Here is a 12,258-nt window from a genome sequence, read left to right on the forward strand (position 1 = left end):
TGACTCGACGCCTGAACTGCTCAACATCTACTATTTACTCGACACTTGAATCACTCGGCATGGTCTATCTACTCGACACTTGAGTGACTTAACACATGAGTGACTCGATACTCATTGCAACTTAGCATGGTCTAATATTTATATGTTGTGCTCAGCATGTATCACTAGTTTGACATGAACTAAGTAAATGTCTTAAGTGTGTTGACACTCACTCGTCAAAACCAATCTATGATCAACAATCTCCCCCTTTGACATGAGTGTCAAAAACACTTAAATATACAATATTCTACTTAACCTCTCAAGCATAATATATCCATGACTCAAATTATATACAAAACTTCAAAATTTCAAAATTTTGCAGTAACCTATATACATCAAAATTTATAAGTCCCCCTGAGTTAATATATTTGTTTTGTGTCCAAAATCTATGCTCCTTTCTGAGTAGATTTGTCTTTTTTAATCAATACTCTTTGACTTCAGTGCACTTATACTCTTTCATTCTCTCCCTTAGCTGATATCTGCTCTACTCTATTTCTATCTCCCCCTTTCTTTATTCTCTCCCATATATATTCTCCCCCACATAAGATATTCTCCATCTTTTTTAACACTTATGTCAAATGGGCTATACAAGTATAGTGTGTTTGTCCAAAAATGATTTATGGACTTAAATTATGATTTTAAGAGTTGCATCCTAGATGTCACATGCAACATCCAATGACTTGATTTAGATAGCAAGTTAAGTAGCAAGGTGTACTAGGCCATCTAGAGCAGAAAGATTGAGATCTTTCTTTAGCAAAGTTTTTGCATAGCCTAGTTTCTTGTGCAATATTCCATATGAGGGGTGAGGGATGCCTAGATACATGTCAATTTGGCTCTTATAATATCCTCTTTTGTTGTCAACACAACTAATTGACTTTCTGTTTGAAGCAATGTATGAAAATGCTTCTTACTTTGAGTTGGGTTCTGAGGTAACCTTGCACCTGATATGTTGAGATTTCTCTCTAGGCTCAGAATATGGTGTCCGGTCTCTTGGGTGAAGAGTGTAGGGTCACACAATTTGGTGTACAATGAGAATATATTCTCAAGTACCTTCTTTACATCCTCAACATTTGTTGCCAATGCAACTTGAGTTAGTGCTATCTCACTAGATATCTTCTCATTTACCTTGTATAGAAATTTCTTTTTAGACCACTCTAAAAGTTTAGCACTAGTATCAATGTCTTCATTATTGACCCTTTCCACTATATTTGACAATTGTTCTAGTAGTGACTTGGTATCTTTAGGAGTTGGCAAGCTAAATGCATCTAAAAAGACATCTTTAATATCTTGAAGTGCTTGCTTTTGCCTATGCTCTCTCCTAAGCATTTCTTGATGCTTTTTCTTCTCTAAAGCTTGTTGCAAAATGCTTATTTTATCTAGTGTCATTGTATCATAATCAAATTTAGGAATAACAATCTCTTCATCAAGAGTGATATTTGCATAGTGAGTTACCTTTTCAACTTTTAAAGAGCTTGAGCTTGACACTAAGATTTGCAATGGTATAGCTTCCATGCTCAGCTTCTGCAGAACTTTTGTGGGAGAGTTGTTAGATGTAGGTAGAGTTATCAATGCCTGGATGGATTCTTGCTCCTTTACCTTAGGTGTTTGCTCACTTTCTTCAAATTTTATCTTATCTGATACAATGACTTGAATAAAACCTTGTCCTTATGCTTCAAGTATAGAAGAATATATTTGTCTTGCTTCTTGCTATCTAATTGTAGTGTCTTTCTCTTCTTCTTCAGTCTGCCTCTGCTCCACTGTATCAACTCTAACAGATCTATCAACCTTAGTATATGTATCTACTGTTGTTTGAATCAAAGGTTGCACTTGAGTAACTGAAGGGATGGTAGAAGGCGGTTCTTATGGATTCACCTTGTCCCTTGTGATATCAGTTACTACCTTTTGGAGCTCATCTACACTGACCAAAACTAGATTTTCACATAGCTTAGCTTGCAGTGTAATTGATCTAGTATCTTTTTCAAGTCTTATGCAGTTAAAGGATTGATGTTCTGAGCTAAAATATTAGAGACATCCTTTATAATAATGGTTTTAGTAGTCTTGACTATGTCATGTGGGGGACTGACACTCGACACTTGTGTGTCTTGCACACTCTGTTCATCTTGCTACTATTTAGGTGTAGCCTTGTTGTCAGTTTGTTTTTCAGTTTCCTTCCCCATTGTATCATCTTTCTTATAATTTTCTTGTTTGTCATCTTGTTTTTCATCTTCATCTTTATCATTATCTTTACCATCAAGTTTTCCTTGAGAGGGATTAGCTTCTCCTCATTTAATGGTGGTCAACTCATAGATAAGTTTCCATATCTGGATAGATTTCTTGACCACATCTTCAATACTATTTTGAAGTATGTTGAAGGTTCTATTTTTAGGTGTAAACCTAACTCCATATTTCTTAGTAGGCTTAGCAGTCTGCCCTTTTTTAGTTCTAGCATTACTTGGGCCAAAGTAGTGTCCCTTATTTGTTTTTCCAAATTTAAATAATAATGCCATTTTTTCTCAACTAAATCATATAATTTCTTGGGTATTGAGTTAGAAAATTCTAATAGCATAGTCTTAAATTTAGACATCATTGCATATAGGGCTTCTTCTACTAACTTCTGTTCTTCTTTTCAAGTTTCTCAAAATCAATATGCTTAAATCTAGACAAATCTGCATTATTGTTGACATTTTCACACAAATTTTCAATATCAAAAAGTGGTTTGCGACTTACCACTTTGAATTGACTTAAATCATCTAATTCAGTCCTTTCTTCATCAAAATCTGGTTGTGCAACATATTTTCTCCTTTATTTCTTTTGCACTTGGCCTCCTTGCTCTATTTTTTTGGATGTCTCCTTTGCCTTTTGTGTTGTGGCATGTGTGTTAGCTCTGGTGGTAGGTGCACTCGGCTTGGCTTGGCTTTATTTAGTAGTTTTCTTTACCTTGGCCACTGGATGTGCCTTAGCCTTTCTCTTCTTTGGCTCGACTTGTGTGGGTGCTTCCTCAGCTTCCTCTTCCTTGGCACCTTCTATTTCTTTTTCTTCCTTGTTCTCTCCCATGCCTTGGGTCAATGCAAGAGGTCCTTGTGTTTGTTCTTGCTCTTCTTCTTCATCCTATTCATCCTCTTCCTCTTCTTCCTCAACTGCACCTTCACCAAATTGAGCCTTTAGCTTCTTTACTAGCTTACCTTTCTTCTTAAGTGTGGAGGCAGTTTTCAATTTCATTTCAATCTTTGATTTCATTACATCATAATTCCCAAAGATTTTAGCAGTCTTGTCAATTTTCTCTCTTAGGAGTGTTGTGATTACTGCTAATGCTTCATCAACATTGATCTCATATCCAAGTGGCCTTAACCATTTGACCCTTGGTGTGGTAGCCTATATAAAGGTGTAATCAACATCAACTAGAAAATACATATAATTGTAATGTTTCTCAACCAATGAAACATGTATCCTCATTCTTTGCTTTATTGACTTCCTAAAATCCTCAAAGCAGCTAGTCATCAATGTCTCAAAATTTTCTCCCATCTGTTCGATATACTCATTGATCTATGTTGCAATTGACCTATTGGTCTTCCATCCAACTATACCAAAAGAGGGAAATGTATTCTGCACATAAAAGAATATGCAGACAAGTATTCCACCAAACTTGCATTGTGCACTTTTGGTTTTCCTTATAGCTCTAAGGTTCTCCATCAGTTGTTGCAGTTGAAGCTCAGCCAGATCATTAGTATGATCTTTCTTTACAATTTTATAGCCAACATCTACTGCAATATAGGGTACACTATTCAATCTACTAGATTGATGGAATTTGTGTGAGATTACCCTTATAGCAAAGTCTAGTAGAGGATCACTGATAGTATCAATTGTCATGCCTATTTTGTTCTATTTTGCCCTTGTGTTTTTCTCTATCACTTCCTAGGAGTCACTCCTTAGAGTCTTGGGCTGATCTAGGGTTGGGTAGCCAACAACCCTATGAATTATCCTCTTGGTGATCTTAATTGGTCCACCCTCCAACCATAAATATCCATCATGTATTTGGCTTAATTTAATTCTAATCCATTTAGTTTTGGGCACACGTGAAACCCTTTCTCTCAACTATTTTATATTCTTCTTTTAGAACACCATTATCACATAGTCTATCATAAGATTCTTTGATTTCTAAGTTCCCAATGCCACCAATTTTACAATTGTAACATTTCCTAACATCTTGAACCATAATAACATTCGGTAGGATCATTGAAAGTGTGCCAAAGGGATCTTGTTTATATGCTATGTTAGGGATGGCCTTGAATATAGGTTGTTTGACTTCATTATTGACAAGATAAATGTTTAAAAGCTCTTTCCCTTCTACATTCCTCGAACTAGACATCATTTGTCAAACTAGGGTTTATGCAAATTAAAACTGCGTAGCTTGGCTTGTGATAAATACTTTACAAAATTTGGAGAACTGGTGTGAGATCATTGTCAAATTCTCTGTAAATTTTGTAAATAGGTTTCTAAATTGCCTTTCTCTCTGCTCACTCTTTGCTTGAATTTGAAATGATGAATAATGAGTGAAAAATGATCATATACCCTTCAAAACCTTGCATTAATACTTAGTGCTTGTGCAATTGTAAATTCGACGTCAACTTGATTTCATAATCTTTTGACATCCATTAATATTAACATCACTTGGTAGCTACTATAGACTTGACATCAACTAAATAGTTTTGTAGCTTGGCATCAACTAGCATTTCATTCGGCATACACAGAAAACATTTCATGCTCGACAACAACATGAAAACTTTTAAAGATTTAACTTGGATTTACAACAACATCTTGCATCTTTATTCATGCTAATGTATTCTTTTGCATAAATTTCTCCTTTTGGAACTGATGTATGATATTACACTTGAGTATTAGTCCCACATACCTGTTAATTTTCTAGTTTGATGAGGTGTGATCACTTGACCCATTGGGTGAAGTGATTCCTTCTGCATTTGATGTGTTGCAAGAATCTTTCTTTTTCCATGTCTTGTTCATCTCATCTTTGATGTGTTCAACATCTACCTTGCCTTTGCCTTTATCAAATTCACAACTTGGTGCCTTTAACTTAGTTGGACAATGCTTACTAATGTGACCAGTCTTCAAACAACTAAAACATGTAGTTTGACTCAGCCATCTTTTGTAGTTACCATTGAAGTGTGTTCTAATACAATTCTTAGGAATATGTCCATATTCTTGACAATAGTGGTAGCTATATCTTGTATTGCAATCCTAATTGTAAAGGTTTCCATAACTTCTTACATTTGCTAGCTTGTTTGATGACCACATGGACTTGGATTTGCATTCAAAGGTTCTATGTCCATACTTCTGATAGTTGTAGCAATATCCTTCAAATCTTGGTTTATGCATGGCCCTGACTCTGCATTCATGTGCTTGATGACCTTGTTTGTTGCACTTATAACAATGAGTCACATTCTTAGGCTTTACATATGGATTTACATTTTTTCTCCTGCACACATTAGAAGTATGTCCTTTTTTTCCACACTTATGATAGGTAGGTTTGGAGTTCTTACCTTTGATGTTCCTTTCTTCAACAACTTTGGATGATTCTCCTTCTTCAGTGCTTGTGTAGCCTAATACTGATGTGTCTTTGTTGGATCTAGGGGATCTCAATAATTTCTCAAAGTATTTGATGGCTTCATTTGGCTTGTTAAAAATTTCAACAAATTCCTTTTCTCTTTTCAGATCATTTCACAATTGTTCATTCTATAACTTCAATGTGGTTATCTCAATGTCTTTGATATTCAGTTCATAGTTGGCATTCATCATTTGACTTAGAATATCCAATTGTATATTGGAGATCTTGGTTAGCTCTATTGACTTTTCCTCCAATCTATTTGCCAGAATTCTTTTGTCTTCTTCAATCATGGCTTTTTCTTCCATGGCTTTCTTCTTTTGTTCTATCACCTCACATAGCAGTATAGCTTGTGATTCTTGCTCCAACTTGAGATCTCTGATTTCCTTAGCTTGGATTCTATTATTTTCCATTAGATCTACAATTGCTGCATCAAATTCACTGGAGTTACTATTTGCAAATAGATTGGTGGTGTCTATCTCTTTGTATTGTGTGTACATCACATGCATTAATATACTGAAATAACATATAAAGCATATGCACCAATCATGTAAACATGTTATCAAACACACACATAACACTAGATATGATTATGCAGAAACCCTCCAATTTGAGAAGGTAAAAATAGGGAGGGGATGACACCCACAAATCTTCACTACTGCAACAATAAAGTGTATCCAATTAAGGTTACAATGGTTTGATCATAAATCATGGTCTACCTTGTGAAAGGCCTACTCTATTAAAGGCTTACAAAGACTGTTAAGTCCCACCTTGTTAGAGGATTTTAACACCCTGTTAAAAGTGTGCTTGGTTAGAGGACTTCAACTTACAATTAAGTAAGCACTGTGCTAAAGGATTTCATACAGCCTATTAGGACTACTCTGTTAAGAGATTTAATTGAAATCACATGTTAAAATGTCTCAACATAGATCCTATGGTTGGAACTTGCTTGCTTGATAACATATCACCTCTATCCAATCTTTGATTGACCCTTCACGATTTGATGTATCAATGTTGTATCCTTGTCTATCCTCTTTTTTCACTTTAACTGATTCTGCAATTCACTCTTACTGCTAAGTCACCTTGAATGCTTTGCAAAACTATCTTGTTTGCCCTTCCAATTTGATCATTTACTCCTTATTACACCATTCTCTCATTGTTAAGAATTTTGGGCTTTGTCCTCCTTAAGAAAACTCTGGTGACTTAGGGTTAGGTATGAATCTATGACTAAAATTCATTCATTTTGCATCTTAAACCTTTCCATTTTCTAATTGGCTACATGCAATTGCATAGGGAATCCACATATAGATTCATCCTTATCTCCATAAGATCATAATCTATCCTTAAGTCGGCTTGAAAATGGTTTACATAGTTGTTTGTGCCATTACAAACAAATATGTCTAAACTGTGTCACTCGACATATGAAGTCTCTGATGCTTGGCATACATTGTATTTCTACTTCTAACTCGGCACCTAAACTACTTGACATCTACTATTTACTTGATACTTGAATCACTTGGCATGGTCTATCTGCTCAGCACTTGAGTGACTCAGCATTTATTGCAACTTACCATGGTCTAACATTTATATGTTGTGCTTGACATGTATCACTAGTTTGGCATGAACTAAGTAAATTTCTTAAGTGTGTTGACACTCACTTGTCAAAACCAATTTGAGATCAACACTTCTATCCTCCTCATATGGATTTGTTGCTACTAGCATAGTCTCCACTAGTGCTTACACTTCTTGATAAAGAAGGACAAACACTTAATGCACTGAGAACTATTTCTACTATGGATAATTCTCCGAATTGCTTCAATCTCAGTGCAAGGTATCACTTTCTCAATCATCTACGCTATCTATCTGAATAACGGTGTCAATGTCTTCAAGATCTTCCATATAATCTCATCATCATATTTAGATCCTTCACAAGACTTGATTCTTGTAACAATCTTAGATATTATACCAAGATAACTTTTAATAGGTTCATCTTCCATCATTTTAGCATCTTAAAACAAACATATCCAATTATGCAGTTTGACTCTCTTAGAATGATTATCACTTTCAAAAGTAAATTTTAAAGCTTTACAAATTTCATGATATTTTTCTAAGGATTTTACTTGATTGTATTTGTTCTCGAGAAGAGCTGACAATAATGCTTCTCTAGCAAGCATATTACATATAAATAGATCTCCTTTATCTTCACTGCATTCCTCAAGTTTTCTTTCTTCCGCAATCTTCTTTTTAGTCATTATCATCAGCCAATATTCTGGACCCATACATAGAAAATGAGTCTTCATCTTTTACTTCTAGCTGTCATAGTTAACTCCATCAAATTTAAGATTTCTTTTCTGAAGTGATTCACCATTGATCTATGAAAGTTGTTAAGCTTTTTCTTCAAGGACCTGATGCTCTGATACCAATTGTTAGAAAGTAAAGTCCACCAAGATAATTGAGTGGGTGGGGGGGTGAATCAGTTATTCAAATATTAAAACATTTATCAACCTTATTAATCCTTAAACATGTAAGAAATATAATCAACAACCATAACAAGATACTCATACCCAATAACACTAGATATGTTAACTAGGGAAACCCTTGATCAGAGGGAAAACCCCAGTGGGGATGGTACCCACAAAATGATGTACTAATATAAATGTTTCCTATTAAAGGATGGACTCTATTAGGATCCAATGAAATACATTCAGTACATGTTAGTCCCCATTAGGAGACTTTAAATCCCTGTTAGGAGATTTCAACTCTGTTAGGAGTTGTAGAAGGTAGATGGACCCACTATCCAAACAACTTCAAGGGTAAGATCATTGAACTCATTATCCAACTGATATCCATATTATTCCTTGTAGAATAATAGAAATAAAATAATCTTCAACTCCTCTATCCTTTTGACTAGACTTATTCTCTTCTGATCTCAATACCAAATGACTAATCTCGCATCTAAATAATCCCTTGGATAATTTACTTGCATTTACCAAATACTTTACATATCACACTTTAATACATTAATTACAACAAGGAAAATAACTTTCCTTTATACTGTGTCCTCAAATAATTCCTTGAGTCCACCTTGTATCTTTCCCAATTAATTATAATAGGACTATTAACCTCATATTGGTTTTGACAAGATAGTGACAAAACACTTAGTCATTATTCAACAAAATTATAGTGTAAGCCGAGTGATCAGAGCAAGCCAGGTGATCAAAGCATATCAAGCATAAGTTACCATACAATACATGTCGAGTAATATACCTAGTTAGTGCCAAGCACCAGTATGTGCCGAGTAGATAGTGAGTGCCAAGTTACTCATGAGTCAAGTAAATAGAGTATTCCGAGTCAATCAAGAACCAAGTTACATCATTGAAGATATAGTGAATGTCAAACATTAGAGACTTTAATTTCCAAGTGAGCATTTTTGGACATATTTTTTTGTAATGGCACAAAATTCTATGTAAATCATTTTTGGGCTGACTTAATAATTGTTTTACAATTTTAGAAGATGTATACAAATGTATATTATGAATCTCTATGTAGTACATGCAACCAATCAAATTGAGGGATGTTCTAAGAAGCAAAAGGGATCAACCTCAACCGTTGATTCTAACCTAACCCTAGCCCACTTGTGTTTACTTAAGGAGACAAATCTTGAATAGTTTGTATGCGTGAAGGAAGAGAAGGAGACACATGAGAGAAGAATGCTAAGTGTAGAGAGAGAATTCATGGTGGCTATGAAGGTTGTGATAATGTTATGAATTGTAGAATTAGTTAGAGAGAACAAACAAAAATAGAGAGAGGACAAAGGAGACATATCTGATTAGAAGGATCAAGTACATATGAGGAAAGAGAAGATCTGACAACTAGCAATAGAGTGCTAACCGAAGGATCATAATATTGAATCATTCTAACAAATGACGTAGAGAAAATCTCCTAACGTAGTAGTCTTAATAGACTTGTATAGATCTCTTAATCGAGTGCTTTTTTTATTGCAAGTTTAAGTCCTCTAACATGGTTCATTTTTAGCAGGGCGAGACCTAATAGTCTTTGTAAGCCTTTAATAGGACAAAGCTTTCATAGGGTAGATCATAGTTTATGGTCAAACTTCTTGTAACCTTAATTGGCTACACTTTACAACTACAGTAGTGAAGATTTGTGGGTGTCATCCCCACCCCAATTTTACCTTCTCATTGGAGGGTTTTTGGGTAACAAATTTATTGTGTTATGTGTTATTTGTTTCATGCTATGGATGAACATGTGTAGTTAAGCTATTTTTAGTTTACATATTGAATTGTGAGATGAATGTATGCTGAATGTTTTATGGTTAAAGTTTTAAATTACTGATTCACCCCCCCTTAGAGTTTACTTTCCCATTTTTATTTCCAACAATTGGTATCAGAGCCTTGCTCTCTGGAAAGGAAAGCTTTACATCTTTGAGGAAAGATCTTGAAGGTGTAAGTGTCCAAGTTGGAAAAGACTATTGAGAACTAGAAGACTGAAATCTAACTTTCCCTACACCAGCTCATGGAAGCAAGAGAAGAACTACAATTTTCATTGAGGATAAGGAAAGAGATATATATTGGGAAAAATGACATTCATTACCAAGAGGAAGACACTATTGAATTGTTTGAGAATGGAAACTCAAGTGAGTTTGATGCAACAATTACAAACATGATGGAAAAGAATGGTGCCCTAACTGAAGAGGTCAACAATCTTAAGATAGAACAAGAAGTCCAATAAATATTTCTATGTGAGGTGATTGAGCAAAAAAAGAAGGTTGAAGAAGGCCAAGTCATGATTGAAGATGACAAAAGAGCACTGACCAATAGACTGGAAAAGAAGACATTAGATGTGCAAAAGATTGATAACATGCAACTGGATACAATTAATCAATTGATGATTGCAAACCATGAATTAAATGGAAAAGACATTGAGATCACAACCCTGAAGTTACAAAATGAACAATTGAGGAATGAACTAAGAGCAGAAAAGGAATTTGTTGAAAGTTTCAGCAAATCTAGTGAAGCCATCAAATAATTAGAGAAACTGATGAGATCTCCAAGATCTAACATTGATACTTCTGGATTGGGATACACCAGTACTAAGGAAGGAGAATTATTTAAAAGTGGTGAAAAAAGAAACAACACAGGTAAGAACTACAAACCCACTTGTCATAATTGTGGAAAGTTGGGTCATACAACAAATGTTTGCAGGAGCAATAATGCAAATTAGAATCCTAAGTAGAAATTCAAGGGTTACTGTCATAAGTGCAACAAGCAAGGACATCAAACACATGAATGTAGGAACAATACCTTAAGCACACATATATTTGAAGGATATTTCCATAATTGTCAAAAGTATGGATGTAAAGAATGTGAATGCAAATATAATGCCAAGTGACCATCAAACAAGTAGACAAAGGTACAACAAAATGGAAAGTTCTGCAATTGGGATTACAATATAAGGCACAACTGTCACTATTGTCAAGAATATGGACATGTTCTTGAGAATTGCATTAGAACACATTTTAGAGACAACTACAATAGATGGTTGAGTGAGACTACGTGCTTTAGCTATTTGAAGACTGGTCATATTAGTAGAAATTGTCCAACTAGGTCATCAACACCGAGTAATTGAAATAATAAAGGAAAAGAAAAGGTCAATGTTGAGAAGGTCAAAGTGTAGATGAACAAGATATGGAAGAAGAAGAAAGACTGCATCACTTCAAGTTCAAATGAGGTTACTTCATCTAATGGATCAAGTGATCACATCACCCCCAACTAGGAAATTGAAAGGTATGTGTAGGAATGATATTTCTAAGCCATATTATACATTAATTCCAAGAATATAAGATCTCAAGTTATATTATATGCATGAATTAAGATGTAATATATAGGTTAGAATCTGGAAAAAATCTATAGTTTTGCTAGTTTTCATGTTGTTGCCGAGCATGGAAAGGTTTATAGTTATCGTCAAGCATCAATGGAATTTCAATTGTTATCGAGTAATGAAAGCATGGTAGTATTAACCAAGCTTTTTGTATAAGCTGAGCATAGTGGAAATCACGTGTATGTCAAGTGAGTTGGAAACCCTATGGTAGCTGAGCTTTCAACTGTGTAAGCATTAAGCATTTATTACAGAATTCTAAGGGTTATATAGTCACTTCTTGACTCATTTGCATTAACCAGTGATCGAAGAGAGCATGAAGAGAATTAAGGGAAATTTAAATAGGAGATTCTTGTGTTTGCAAACTAAATTCAACTACAAATTGACTAATTCATCAGATTGGAAATGTATTTTACTGGTGTCGAGTTTCACTATTTGAATTTTTGTAAACCCTAAGTAGAAAATATGGTAGCTAGATCTTCTAAGAGTGTTAGGAAGGAAGGAAAGGAAGTGTTTAATGTGAAACTAATTAGTAATTATGTAAGACAACCATCTTTTGAGAAATACTTCAAATAACATACAAAGGAGACCTGTCTGGTGCATTATCCATGATAATACTGAAAGTTCTCATGATTTAGAATGTCAGGTGTTTTTATACTTGTAAAGTTGGAAGTATAGGAGACATGGAGATAATAGATTTGTACAAC

The sequence above is a fragment of the Cupressus sempervirens genome, chromosome 1 (assembly GCF_028749045.1).
Source record: "Cupressus sempervirens isolate cs-2001-9-10 chromosome 1, ASM2874904v1, whole genome shotgun sequence".
Lineage (NCBI taxonomy): Eukaryota > Viridiplantae > Streptophyta > Pinopsida > Cupressales > Cupressaceae > Cupressus > Cupressus sempervirens.